This window comes from Notolepis coatsorum, assembly GCF_963971535.1.
Source record: "Notolepis coatsorum genome assembly, chromosome: 7".
NCBI lineage: Eukaryota > Metazoa > Chordata > Actinopteri > Aulopiformes > Paralepididae > Notolepis > Notolepis coatsorum.
The window spans coordinates 45,656,010-45,669,506 of record NC_140171.1 but is presented as its reverse complement, the minus strand read 5'-3'; positions in this window follow the sequence as shown (position 1 = coordinate 45,669,506).

Sequence of the window (13,497 nt, the reverse complement as noted above, 5' to 3'; positions counted from 1 at the left end):
TTGCTTGATCTGTGGTCCCGACTGGAAGGATGAGACATTAACACATTCCCTGCCACGCAATTTGAGCATCTTATACCATTCTCTGCCAGCACTGTAAGTCTATGGAGATGTTCACCTTCTTTGCAGGGCTATAACTTTTTTAATTGTATTGCTAAATTGACATTACTATGGCCCATTCAACATCGATTATCTATCGTTCAGGATGTAGGAACGTTTGACTTTTTCATCCATACATTCATACGAAAATACCGTCTAGAATATAAATATGTTTTTATCGTTTTCTGCAGTAATTCCTAGAACGTAAGATATAGGCATAAACGCATACAGTATATAGATTATCAAATGCCGTTTGTTGCCGATCCACGCTATATAAAAAATTTCAACTGTACATGATCCTAAACGTTATGACTGATCATGCGCGGATGAAAGGAGGGGGGGGGGGTCGTTTATAATTCCGTGATCGTCGTTAAATGCTTTATGTAGTATGGGTGATATATTGATCAGAGCAGTTTGCATGGATAATAATAAACAAACAGGCTGAAAGTAACGTCAGCGTCCTCTTACCGGTCGACGATGATACTGGAGGAAAAAAATCCCACTTATTTGACGGTGATCGCCTAAATCCATTTCCGGTTTGTATAATCATAATACACGGCCAAATCGTATCGATTATTGCGTTATGGCAGCGATCGCTACACACGGACGTGTGTCTAGAGTCCCGCAACAATATGCGAGTGGCCGGACGCATTTCGGAGACGCACCGAGATCGACTCTGCCATTTCCGGTTTGGCAACTCGCCGATCATCCACCAGGGGGCAGTATTGAAGCGTTGCAGAGTTGTGCCGGCTCACACTGCATCAGACCAGGCTCCGTGAGGGAAATATGAATAACATGGCGAAAAAATTAAATATGATCTCAATACCGTCGTACGCCGTGGATTGGCAGAATTAGCATGAACTTGAAACACGTTGTACAACGTTTTTGGCGCAGGATGTGTTAATGCCGATATCGGCCGATAATATCGGACATCCCTAGTTGTAGCCAATCAGTGTGGGTTTCCAATGATACCCCACCTGGGGATGTATGAATCAGGGATCTAGGTGAAAAACTAACGAGCGAAAACAGGAAGAGGAAAACAGCCGAATTAATTGAAGTCTATGAGAAAACTGAGTTTTTCTTTTGTACACAGTTTACCAAAATCACTCCTAATCAGTGGTGCAGTGGCAAATTGACAGTAGGTCAAACGCTCCACGCGCGTGCGCGTGCGCGCGTGCGCGCGCATGCACAGTTTTTTTTGGCTGCTCTCGTCCTGCAGCTGGATACTATTGCCTCACAGCGCGGCCGTCAGCGCGCGGCCCAGAGAGCGCCGCTGGCTCTGCGGCTCTGCAGCTGCATGCTTCTCCGGGAGTCCGGTTGGATAATGCCATGTAAAAAGCGATTGCGCGTACTTCAGCCTCAGTGACCGAGGTATAACGCCGTTATACCGAGTTATACCAGCACTGCACCACTGCTCCTAATCACTCATTTATGAATGGATCTTTATGAAATTTGGACATGTACTACATAAGGCTTCAGGCTATGGATCTCGGGAGCCATACCACCTTCTGGGGAAATACTACCTCTGGACTGCTAACTACTACAGAAAAACTTGAGTAACAAGTTTATCTACAACTCAAGTTCAGACCTATGTAACTCTATTTCATTAGCACTAAAGTGAATTCTCTTTCTGGAATCAGAAACTTCGGAATGTCATCTTTCAAAAGGGACCAGGCTCATGTATGTGCTATAAGGATAAAGTATGTTGTTTTGGTTTGCAAAAAAAAGTATGCAGTCCTCAAAAACGAAAACTAAAATGGCCACTTTTGGGGGTGCAGGTTAAGATAAACTAGGCTAGATACTGTATATTCAAGGGTGGATTGGCTGTCAATATAATCATAGATGGGTTGTACTGTGCAGTTGGGTTAAATGGAACCAGACAGTATGTGCCAAGGATTGGATATGTGTATTCATGTGTTCTGAAGGTCCAGATTAACACCTAAAGTCCACGTTTATTATTTTCTATACCTTATATGTTGTTTATTTGTATAAGATATTTATTTACGCTGTTTATTTACCTGAGAGTATTTTTATCATTCACCTCTTTTCCTATGTCCCTTCATCGCGCCATAGACAGCGTGAGCCCATGCACCTGTAGAGTGTACGAAAATGGCCAGTGTTGGTGCAGCAGGAAAACAGCTACAGCGTATTACGAGAGAGCTGGCTTGCTAGTGAGATGTAATTAACACGTTGGTGAGCTACGAGTTGGAAACGGCAGCGTGATATAGTTTGGGGGAATTGAAGTAACATACTTCTATATAGATCTGCCGACGTGCAGATAGCAAAGGACGGTGAAGAGACTTTGGGCTGAGTTCGGCTGCGTTCTGGATTCAGCTAGCTACTGCGGACTGCGTGCTGGTTAGCCTTAGCATAAAAGGCTAGCTAGCTATTGAACCCGAAGTTCGGGTGTTTGGACTATAGGAACCCAGTCCGTACGAGACCCCCCTATCCAGCGACGACAGGACTGTCTCCCACGGGTCTACTCTGCATCACTCCAGAGAACATCGTCTCTGTCCTCGTCTTTCTCCCCCTGGCTATTCACCACTCCCCCCTCCATTCAGAGCTCCAACGATCTGGTACCATTAGTTTAGGACCTATAATAATTCGGACATTCATTGCCTATAAATTGTATAATTCATTCGGACATTGTTGCATATAAATTGTATTTGTATAGGGAAATCAATGTTACATATTACATGTGTGTTTTATGTTAAACATTAAATGTGATTATTCAACTTGGTACCCCTGTCCCCTCCCAGTTAATAGTGTCCGCCATCTTGTGTATATTTAATATTGGTTAATTAATTATTTAGTATTTGTCAAGCTCATTATTTAAATACAGTCAGGGTTGTGTAGCCCCTCAGCTACAATATGTATATTAACACTCACAGAGTATTCACAGTATATATAATTTTATAAATATAAGAATATAGAATATTTTATGAGAGTAATATAGAATGATATAAGAATATAGGATTTAGGAATGTGGATATGTATGAAATACTATTGAAAATTCACAATATATAGGGCGGCTGGGTGGCGCAGCGGACTACGCGCTCGTCACCAACGCGAGGGACACTGGTATCGAATCCGGCTGTCAGCGTTGCCTCCGGCTTGGCCGGCCGTCATACTGGCTCAATTGGCAGAGTCAGCGGGAGGGAAGCCGGTGGGGTGGTATTCTGGTCGTTGTAAACAGCGACTCCTACAGGTCGGTCAGGGTGCCTGCACAGCGAGGGAGGGAGATGGTGAGGGTAGTGTGACCTTCCACACGTTACACCTCACCAATGAGAGTCCGCGCTGGCAGGTGAAAAGATGCTGCTGGCTGTCTCCTATGTTTCGGAGGAAGCATCTGATAGACTTCAGGGCTCCCTAGACCGACCAGTGGGGGGCACATGCGAGCAACGACCAGGAAGAGGAGGGGGGAATTGGCATAACGACAAAAATTGGGATGGGAGAAAAACACAGAAAAACAGGAGGAGAAAAAGAAAATTCACAATATATGATTTTCTAAAAAATAACGTGCTGCTGTGCTGAGTACACAGAATTGACCAGGTGAGCAAATAATGAGTTCAGTGATATTGTTGTGGGAGGGGGGGGGGCCGAGGCAGGGACGCGGGAAGGGGGGGTGCGGGGGGTGCTGCAGCACCCCCTCTCAATTATTGCAAAAAAAAAAAAAATGGCAGTATGGCAGTATGGCAGTATTTATATATTTGTATATACTGTAAATGTATAACTGTAACACTGTATATTATAAGTTTATCCTGCTTAAAGCACGTCACCATTTTAATATTGTGTGTATTGAGCCGTACTGTATTGTAGCCATTCTCCAATCTGTTAAATAAAGTTTTCATTCATTCATTACACTACTGTATGTACACAATCATACGTGTAAAACCGAGTAGATTTTCGAGTGATGACAGACTGTCACAGACTGATTGAATGACAGGTGAAACAACTAATTGTATTCACCTCCCGTCTCCCGCCCTTCCCACGCGCCACGAACCACTGAGCTACTGTGATACAGTGCTTGCGCAGTCAGTCGATTTGAGCTAGTAGTCAGACTTTGCTAGCACAGAATGTCTCACTCGCAGAAAAGAAAAATATCAGATTTATTTTCTAAACGTCCCGCCGGTCCCAGTGACAGTCCCACTAAATCTGATAAACGTCAGAGAGAGACAGAGACGACAGGTTCAGCCTCAGCATCAGGTATTGAAGAGTTAACTGAGTCTGTTCCCCTATACCCCCCCTCGGGCGCCAGGGGCTTCCACTGAGGGGTGATGCAAATAGGGATGGGGTGTTATGGCAGCTCATGATGGAAAGAGTGCGCACCGAGTCTGATCCCGAGTTGAAGAATTGGCTCCAAAAGAGAGACAACTGGATGTCCAACAACATCCAAAACGAAATCTTACAGCTGCTTGCCCATGATATTCAGCGACAAATTAGAGGCAAAGCATCCAAAAGCCCAATCTTTGGCTTGAGCGCTGACGGAACCACTGATGTCACTCACTGGAAAAGAACAATTCTCGTGTAATATACAGTTAGCCGATGACAACTTGGAAGCTCAGAACTTCTTTTGGGGTTTTTACAATGCCCGGCCCAGACACAACAGCCGAGACGCTGTTTTTGTGTATAAAATACTTTTACGCCTCGACCTGCCCATGGAGAGGCTGATAGGATACTGTTTTGACGGGGACAGCAACATGTCTGGGGGGTACAGGCTAGACCAGGGGTGCCCAAATTTTTCAGGCCGCGACCCAAAAAAAACGGTGTCAGAGAGCCGCGACCCCCACTATTATAGGAGGTAAAAAAAATTATTTTAAATGGAAATGTATGGTTGAAACATGCAAACGTTCAAACGCACACACACTAATAAGCATTGGAGGCTTTTAACCAGGGCCGGACTGGGGAAATCATTCAGGCCAGGAAATATAGCCCCAGTCAGGCCACTTTTTAAGCAGGGGGTCTGGGGGTCCCCCACCAGGATTTTTTTTGTTACAAAGACTTAATTTCCTGCATTCTGGTGCAGGCATTTTTTTTATTTGTACCCTTTAAATGCCAGTGTTTGTGATGGCATCACAACTTATTGTTAAAAAATAGGCTAGCATATGTATGATTAGCAACAACACAGGTTTTTTGTAATTGATAAATACAATATTTTATTCAACTTCAGCCCTGATCATAACACCACATATTCATTTTATAATTCTAACCCTTTAAATGCCAGTGTGTGTGATGGCATATATTTGCAATATATCAAATGCAAAGTACATTTTTCTGGGGGGGATTATTACAGGCTAGCATGTGTCAATGATTAGCAGTTTTTCGTAAGGATCCCGCCTCCACCAATCACATGCGGCTCCCTTTGTGTGTGTGTGAGAGCAAGAGAGAGAGAGAGAGAGATAGTTCTCCAACTTGTGTGAGTTGCAGTGATCTCCTGGTTGTTCCCCATCTAGGTTATCTAACTATTGCGCTGGTGCAAATAGAAACACTGGCCTGGCCTGCTTCTAAGTTCAGTGGCCTGACCGCAAAAAAAAAAAAAAAAAAAATTCATCTGGCGACCCCCCAGCACCCCCTGCCGTTTTATAGTTCCCGCGGCCCTGGGCCGAGGGGGATGTCCTATTGTCCTTATTCAGGATCCGGATGGCCTGGTGGTAGAAGCTTCTTTTGTGCCTCTTTGATTTGGCTTTATGAATGCGGTACTTTCTCCCTGACTGCAGCAGAAGGAAGAGGCCGTTATCCGGGTGGTTGCGGTCCTACATGATTTGTCTTTGCCGTGCACCGCCTGGTGTAGATGTCCTGGCGGCGTGTAACTGTTCCGCAACAGTAAGTGACTTCCGGGGTAGGCCTGATTGGCCCCGACAGGCACGTGACGCGGCAAACTCAGGACGCGCAACGAGGCTGCTGAGAGCTGTCGCGCGGAAATAGGCTGTCTATTGCCATTCTCTAACACAAACTCTAACCTTAACCAGCTCCTTAACAGCGCCTAAACTTAACCGTTCTAACCTTAACCAACTCCGAAACAATGCCTAACCTTAACCTTAACCTTAACCATGCCTAACCTTAACCATAGAAAGAATATTGCCATTCTCTAAGACAAACTCTAACCTTAACCAGCTCCTTAACAGCGCCTAAACTTAACCGTTCTAACCTTAACCAACTCCGAAACAATGCCTAACCTTAACCTTAACCTTAACCATGCCTAACCTTAACCGGCGAAAGAATACATGTTAAAAAAAAAATCACGTTAAAAAAAAAAGATTTGATGGGATTCAAACTCACCAACAACGGACCGCAGGATCGCAGGACCGCTGCTCTGCCAGGTGAGCTGAAGCGCCGAATGAAAGTCATGGCGTATTTGGACGGTTACGTAATTCCGCAAGCTCTGCCGCTCGGCTCCGCGGAGCGTGCCGCGCGGCAGAGAAAGTTGCGCGTCACGTGCCTGTCGGGGCCAATCAGGCCTACCCCGGAAGTAACTTACTGTTGCGGATAAGCTATAAGCGTCCTGGCGGCGTGAATATTTTAGGCAACCAACTTGTGTTTAGCGTTTCTCTGATTGGCCACTACGCCCATGTGACCGCAGCAGCGCGAGAGAGCTGCAGCGCGGAAATAGGCTGTCTCTTGCCTCGCGCTGCAGCGCGGAAATAGGCTGTCTATTGCCATTCTCTAAGACAAACTCTAACCTTAACCAACTCCGAAACAATGCCTAACCTTAACCTTAACCTTAACCAACTCCGAGACAATGCCTAACCATAACCAACTCCGAGAGAATATTGCCATTCTCTAAGACAAACTCTAACCTTAACCAGCTCCTTAACAGCGCCTAAACTTAACCCTTCTAACCTTAACCAACTCCGAAACAATGCCTAACCTTAACCTTAACCAACTCCGAAACAATGCTTAAAGTTAACATGCCTAAACTTAACCGGCGAAAGAATGCATGTTAAAAAAAGAAAAGAAAAAAAAATTGAAGGGAATCAAACTTGTCACCAACAGACCGCAGGATCCACAGCAAGGCAGCACTACCAGTTGAGATAGTTGTCGAAGTTAAAAAAGGGGGGATTACTGTTACATAATGCTGCCGCGACAGAGCTCCGCTCTGCTGCTGCCGTGTCGCCGCGGGGGCGTGGCTAGACGCAAGTTGGGCGTGGCTAGACACAAGTTGGTTGCCTTTAATATTTAGGCGTCCTGCCGGTGAGGAAGTTCACCCCCTGTGCTACGTTCCGCTGACTGTACCACTCCCTGCAGGCCCTTGTGGTCCTGCATGGTGCTGTTCCCTGTCAGGACACTCTCGATGGTGCATGAGTAGAAAGTCTCTAGTGTCTGGGGGGACACACTACAGTCTCTGCCGTGACTTCCACACCAAAGCATCGGTGTGTAGTGACCATGACAGGTCCTCTGTGATATGGATGCCAATGTATCTTTAGGGGGCTCTCCTGCTTCCTCCCGTAGTCCACTATCATCTCCTTTGTCTTGCTGACTTTCAGGAGGACACCAGCGGGTCAGGCCCTCCACCTCCTCCAGGTATGCCTTCTCATCATTGCGGGAGATTGTGGCTTCCCACTCTCACCACCTGGGGTCTGCCCATCAGGAAGTCGAGGACCCACCTGCACAGAGCGGTGTTAAATCCCTGGTTCCTGAGTTTGGAGGGGATTATAGTATTGAAAGCTGAACAGTAGTTTCAGATAATTCCCCTTCCTGTCCTCCAGGTGGTATAGGGAAGTGTGCAGGATGTGGACAATGGCAGCGTCTGTGGCTCTATTTGGTCGTTGTGTAAACCAGCCTTTCCAAGCACCACAGATAATAATAATAATAATAATAATAATAATAATAATAATAATAATAATAATAATAATAATAATAATAATAATAATAATAATAATAATAATAATAATAATAATAATAATAATAATAATAATAATAATAATAATAATAATAATAATAATAATAATAATAATAATAATAATAATAATAATAATAATAATAATAATAATAATAATAATAATAATAATAATAATAATAATGCAGGACCTCTTTAGAGACGTCTTTATTCGGCATGCAACGACATGGGACATGCAATGGGCGGCACACACACACAGATGTGAGGCAGGCCAGATTTGTTTTTTTTGGGGTACAGGGATGTGTTGTTGTGTTGCCATTTGTTTGACCTTTTCAGGGGGGTTTTAGAGATACTTTAATGGCTGTTCACTGTTGCAAGTAGCCTACTATTTGAGATACTCAACATGACTGACGCATTTAGCATGATAGCTATACGTTCTTACAATATCTACACTTTCTTAACGGCTGCAAGCGGTGTTAATGTTTTGAATCTTAGGTTCAAAATGGTCTATGCAGGCTAGGCTACTCTTGATGCTGTTTTGTTTTATTTTACTTGGGAGAAATTCCAGTTTTTCATGAAAAAGAAAATCCATGTAGCATCTTTTATAATAATAGCCTACCACTACTCAAATTCAATCAAATATTTTTGAGCAACCATGGAAAATGCATCACTGACATTATGAAACCCATAAAGGCCAATAGCTTACCATCATCAAAATATTTAGGCTACTGTATGCAATGTTGTTCCAGTGGACGCTGACCAGGCAACAAGATAGCCTAACCTAACAAGAAGCCTAACCTTGATTGTTTGTGTGTTTGTTTCAGTGTTACTCTCACAGCCCTGTGGGATTCTATTCTAAATATCTTGATGGTGTGTATGCTAACTAATTAACTGTAGCCTACATTGAAGCCAGCCAGTGCATCTAGCCAACTAGGGAAAGACAACTCAGGGCAGCTTTTTCAAATTAACAGTTTTGTGCCTTCAGCCAAAAGCCACAAATTACCCCCCTCCAGCAGAGAATTAGGTACAATTTTGTGTTCGCTATTAAAAAGAAAAGAATATAAATAACAAATAAAGAACAGGATTGAGAGGGAGACCACCTAAGCAGCAGGCATACACCAGCCACACCAGACTGCATCAGTTACAGCCAGGGGTTGCTACAGCAGGTTACATTGATGCAGGGCAGACTTGCAGGATTGTCAAAAAGTGGAGGGCTCTTTTCATTATATATAACAATGCTGTGGATTCTTCATTGAAGACTAACCTAGTCCTCTCCTGTCTCCCCACACATTGATTTTTGAAAGAAAAAAAAGAGAGAGAGATAGGGGGAGAGAGAGAGAGAGAGAGAGAGAGAGAGAGAGAGAGAGAGAGAGAGAGAGAAGAGAGAGAGAGAGAGAGAGAGATAGGGGGAGAGAGAGAGAGAGAGAGAGAGAGAGAGAGAGAGAGAGAGAGAGAGAGAGAGAGAGAGAGAGAGAGAGAGAGAGGGCAATCGACAGGCAACAAATATGGCAGGGCAATCGACAGGCAACAAATAATATTGCCATATTATGTCTTTAATTCTATCTATATATTGTATTAAAAGAAATGCACACCCGAGCCACTAGAGGTCGACAAAGAATCGTCCACATGTGGGCCCTTGGATGTTAAGAGGTCAATGTTTTTAAATATTCTTTTTTGTAGCCAAGAGTAAAGACCATAACCAGTAGTCAAAGTGTATATTTTAGATTTTTTGTACACATGATCTCAATAAGGTGGTGAATGAGCTCAGTGAGCATTTTCTCCTACTCGTATACATTTTTTATCATCATCATCAAAATCATAAATCATAATTAATCATAATTAATTTATTCATTACAATTGAATAATTACTAGTAACAGACACAATATTTCTGACACTGGAAATACATACCCCCAGGGCCCTGTTTCTTGTACGTGGTTCAACTAAGTCGATCAAGATGTCATTATCCAGCTTCAGTTAACCCGATGTTTGAAGCCGGGATTTTCCTGTTCCAAGAAGGTGGATTCAGTCTCGTTAACTCAAGCCAGACTTGATTCTCAGGATCAGTGCGCGCGCCCGCCTCAGCTGAGAAGACAGCAGGTGTCGATCGCAGAAATCCTGATTCTCTAGCGGCATTGATTGATTAATTGATTTAAAACTTTATTAACATATTGCAGTACGGCTCAATCGCCTCGCCGACAAGTTAAATGCGTTATCTATAGGCTAATTTTAAGTCCCTCATTACCTCAATCAATCAGATTATATTTCTTTAAACTTGCCTGCTGGATTGAATAATCAAATGAGATCTTGCTAGCGAAAATAATTAGTTAACTGTTATACAGAATTACGATACGGCTCTCTTACCCATTGATTGATGTATAGTCAATCTTTAACTTATCTCCAATGTGGTCTAACGGGTTGTTCTTTTGACTTTCACACAGACGACCGGGGTTCAAGACCCTAGTCGTCTCCTTCTTTTTGCAATATAGGAATAATTCAATTTGGTGCACGTTGAGAGCTATATAAAGAATGACATCCTCAATGCATGTAGATTTATAATATTTTAACTTAAAACCAGGCTACTTTGGCGTATAATCATTAATATTATATTCAAAAAAATCATATTGGAAAGACCGGGTTTTGAACCCCGGTCGCGCGGCGGCCAGCCGTGTATAGGTGTAACAGACTGACAGCCAATGAAATGGGGTGCATTTGTCACGCTGTCCAAGGAGCTGAACTGCTCTCGTGCAGCCGTGTTCGAATCCCGGTCGGGGCAAAAGCCTGTCATACATTATCAAAGATAAACAGCTATGTTGAATCAATAAACATGAATATCACTAAATAAACATGAATATTGCACAGATTTAGATTATAATAGTAAAGCTATTATAATAGTTCAATGGTTGTGATGGCAAAGTTTGCGTCAGGTTCCTTACTGTATATTTGCATATCGTATGTCACAAATGTAACAGTACTATATACCTGTATGTCATGTATGTCCCTGTCATAAATGTCATGTATGTCATAAATGTCACTATGAATTGAAAATGGCAGACCCTGATGTAAACAAGACAAAAGTCTTTCTCTGGTCTGCATCCCCTTAAACATTTTGTGTATTGAGCCGTACTGTATTGTACCCATTCTGCAATCTGTTAAATAAAGTTTTCATTCATTAATTCTGTCCCTGTCTCTCCTTGTTGCACATATTTAGATTATCATTAGATTGTAGCGGCAGAGGTTTTTGTCAACTTAAATCATGTTTCTTAATTTATGCACAGGACTGTGTGTGGATGACCACAGGCCTGTGGTCCCCAACACCTCTGGGGTCAAACACCATCTCCTCAGTCTTCTTAACATTTAAAACCAGACAGTTATTGTCGCACCAGTTTACAAACCACTGGATTTCCAAATAATAGTCAGCTAGGTCACTGTCATTCTTAATTAGAGCTAAAATGGCAGCGTCATCAGGAAATGTTCATATCATATCTGGTGAATTACCTAGCTCATGGAAGTCGGCCATGGTTCTCCCCTTGTTAAAGGGCGGAGACCCCTCTGACCTAAATAATTATCGCCCTATTTCCAGATTGTCTGTAATGGCCAAAGTCTTTGAATCTCTTGTAAACAAACTGAAAGAGTTTCTAGCTGACCATAATATTCTTAACAAGTCTCAGTCAGGCTTCAGATCCATAGTACTTCAGCGACTATGCTAGTCTCAAATGACATAATTGAAGCACTAGACAAGAAAAAACACTGTGCAGCATTGTTTGTTGATCTGTCTAAAGCGTTTGACTCTGTGGATCACGCATTACTGCAGAGGCTTGGCTGCATATAGGTCTTGGAAAAACGGCTTTGAGCTGGTTTAAAAACTATCTGAAAGAACTGTGTCTCAGTAATAATAATAATAACTTTATTTGTATAGCACCTTTCATACAGGGGATTGCAGTTCAAAGTGCTTTACATCAGTAAGAAATAAAACATAAAATCAGTGTAAAACAAGCAGCAAGAGCAAAGCATAAAGTGGGATAAAATAATGCAGATATATTAATCAATTCATATCAGAACCTCACGTTCCAATATGCTTCTGTAATCTGTTACAAAACATGATAAGGTTATAGTATGCACCCAGCAGATAGTGGGGCGTAAAGATAAAAGTAGAAATAAGTCAAATGAGCAGACATATAAAATCACAGTTTTTCACATTAGGATCTAACATCCTTTAGGGCCACCTTGTTTATGGTTTGATTCAGTTTTAGTAGAATGCAAAAATACATGAATGATGAAATGAGCACATAAAGTGCAGACATACTATAAAATCCTCTGATATATAAAATAAAGGAGAATAAAGACATCCCTCCAGGCCTCCAACTCCCTCTGAAAAAACTCTGTCTCAACAAAGTCCTGGAATGGCATCCTGGGATTGGTGAGTCCTTCTGCTGCATAGGTCTGGAAGACCTTAGTGGAGCAGTAGAAGTACAGTATCTCACCGCTCCAGTCTGATAAAAAAAAAAGTGGATGGTGGAGCCATCTCTGAGGAACCGGGACTTTGGCTGACCACAGGCGAGGCAGGTGTGTGTCCTCTTGGGGAGCCGGCGCCGCTGTTGTTGTTGCTGCTGCTGCTGCTTCTCCAGCATCTCACTGAATGAATGAATGAAAACTTTATTTAACAGATTGCAGAATGGGTACAATACAGTACGGCTCAATACACACAATTGTTAAGGGGATGCAGAGCAGAGAAAGACGTTTGTCTTGTTTACATCAGGGTCCCCTATTTTCAATTCATAGTGACATTTATGACACACACAACATACATGACATCATGACATTTATGACATAGGGACATACATGACATACAGGTATATAGTACTGTTACATTTGTGACATATACGATATGCAAATATACAGTACTGTTACCCATAGATCCTAACTATTATAATAGTTCAATGGTTGTGATGGCAAAGTTTGCGTCAGGTTCCTTACTGTATATTTGCATATCGTATGTCACGTAACAGTACTATTGTTTCTGGCTTAAAGGCCAACCTTCATGTTGTATTTTTGTTCAATAAACAATGTGGACTAAACCTTCAACAATACACAGAAGGTTAACCCTTTCACTGCCACACGACAGCCGGTTAACCCTGTAAACCTTCTAGTCCCAAAACATTCTGTGACTAATTCAGTGCAGATTGTAATGTATTGTCATCATGCAGCACAAGTACAGTACAACTAAAAGAGGTTTGGCATCCAACCAGAGTGACTATGTAGCAGTAACGTGAAATAGTAATATACACTGTACAGGTGGTTAAACTGGGTATAACATATATAAATTAGTACTATGAGTACTACATGTATGTACAGAGTTGTAGTATTAATATGTACAGTGATACAGGTATAAAGACACTATGGTAGTAAGTCATACTGGCCAGCAGTGTAACTAGTAAGAGTAGGTAAGAGATATGTACAGATATATATATAATTATATACCAATGATGTAAACTACCCATAATTGATCAGTAGGGTTTAACCTGGAGGTTGGGCTTTAACCATCTGGCCCAGGGACTACAACTGA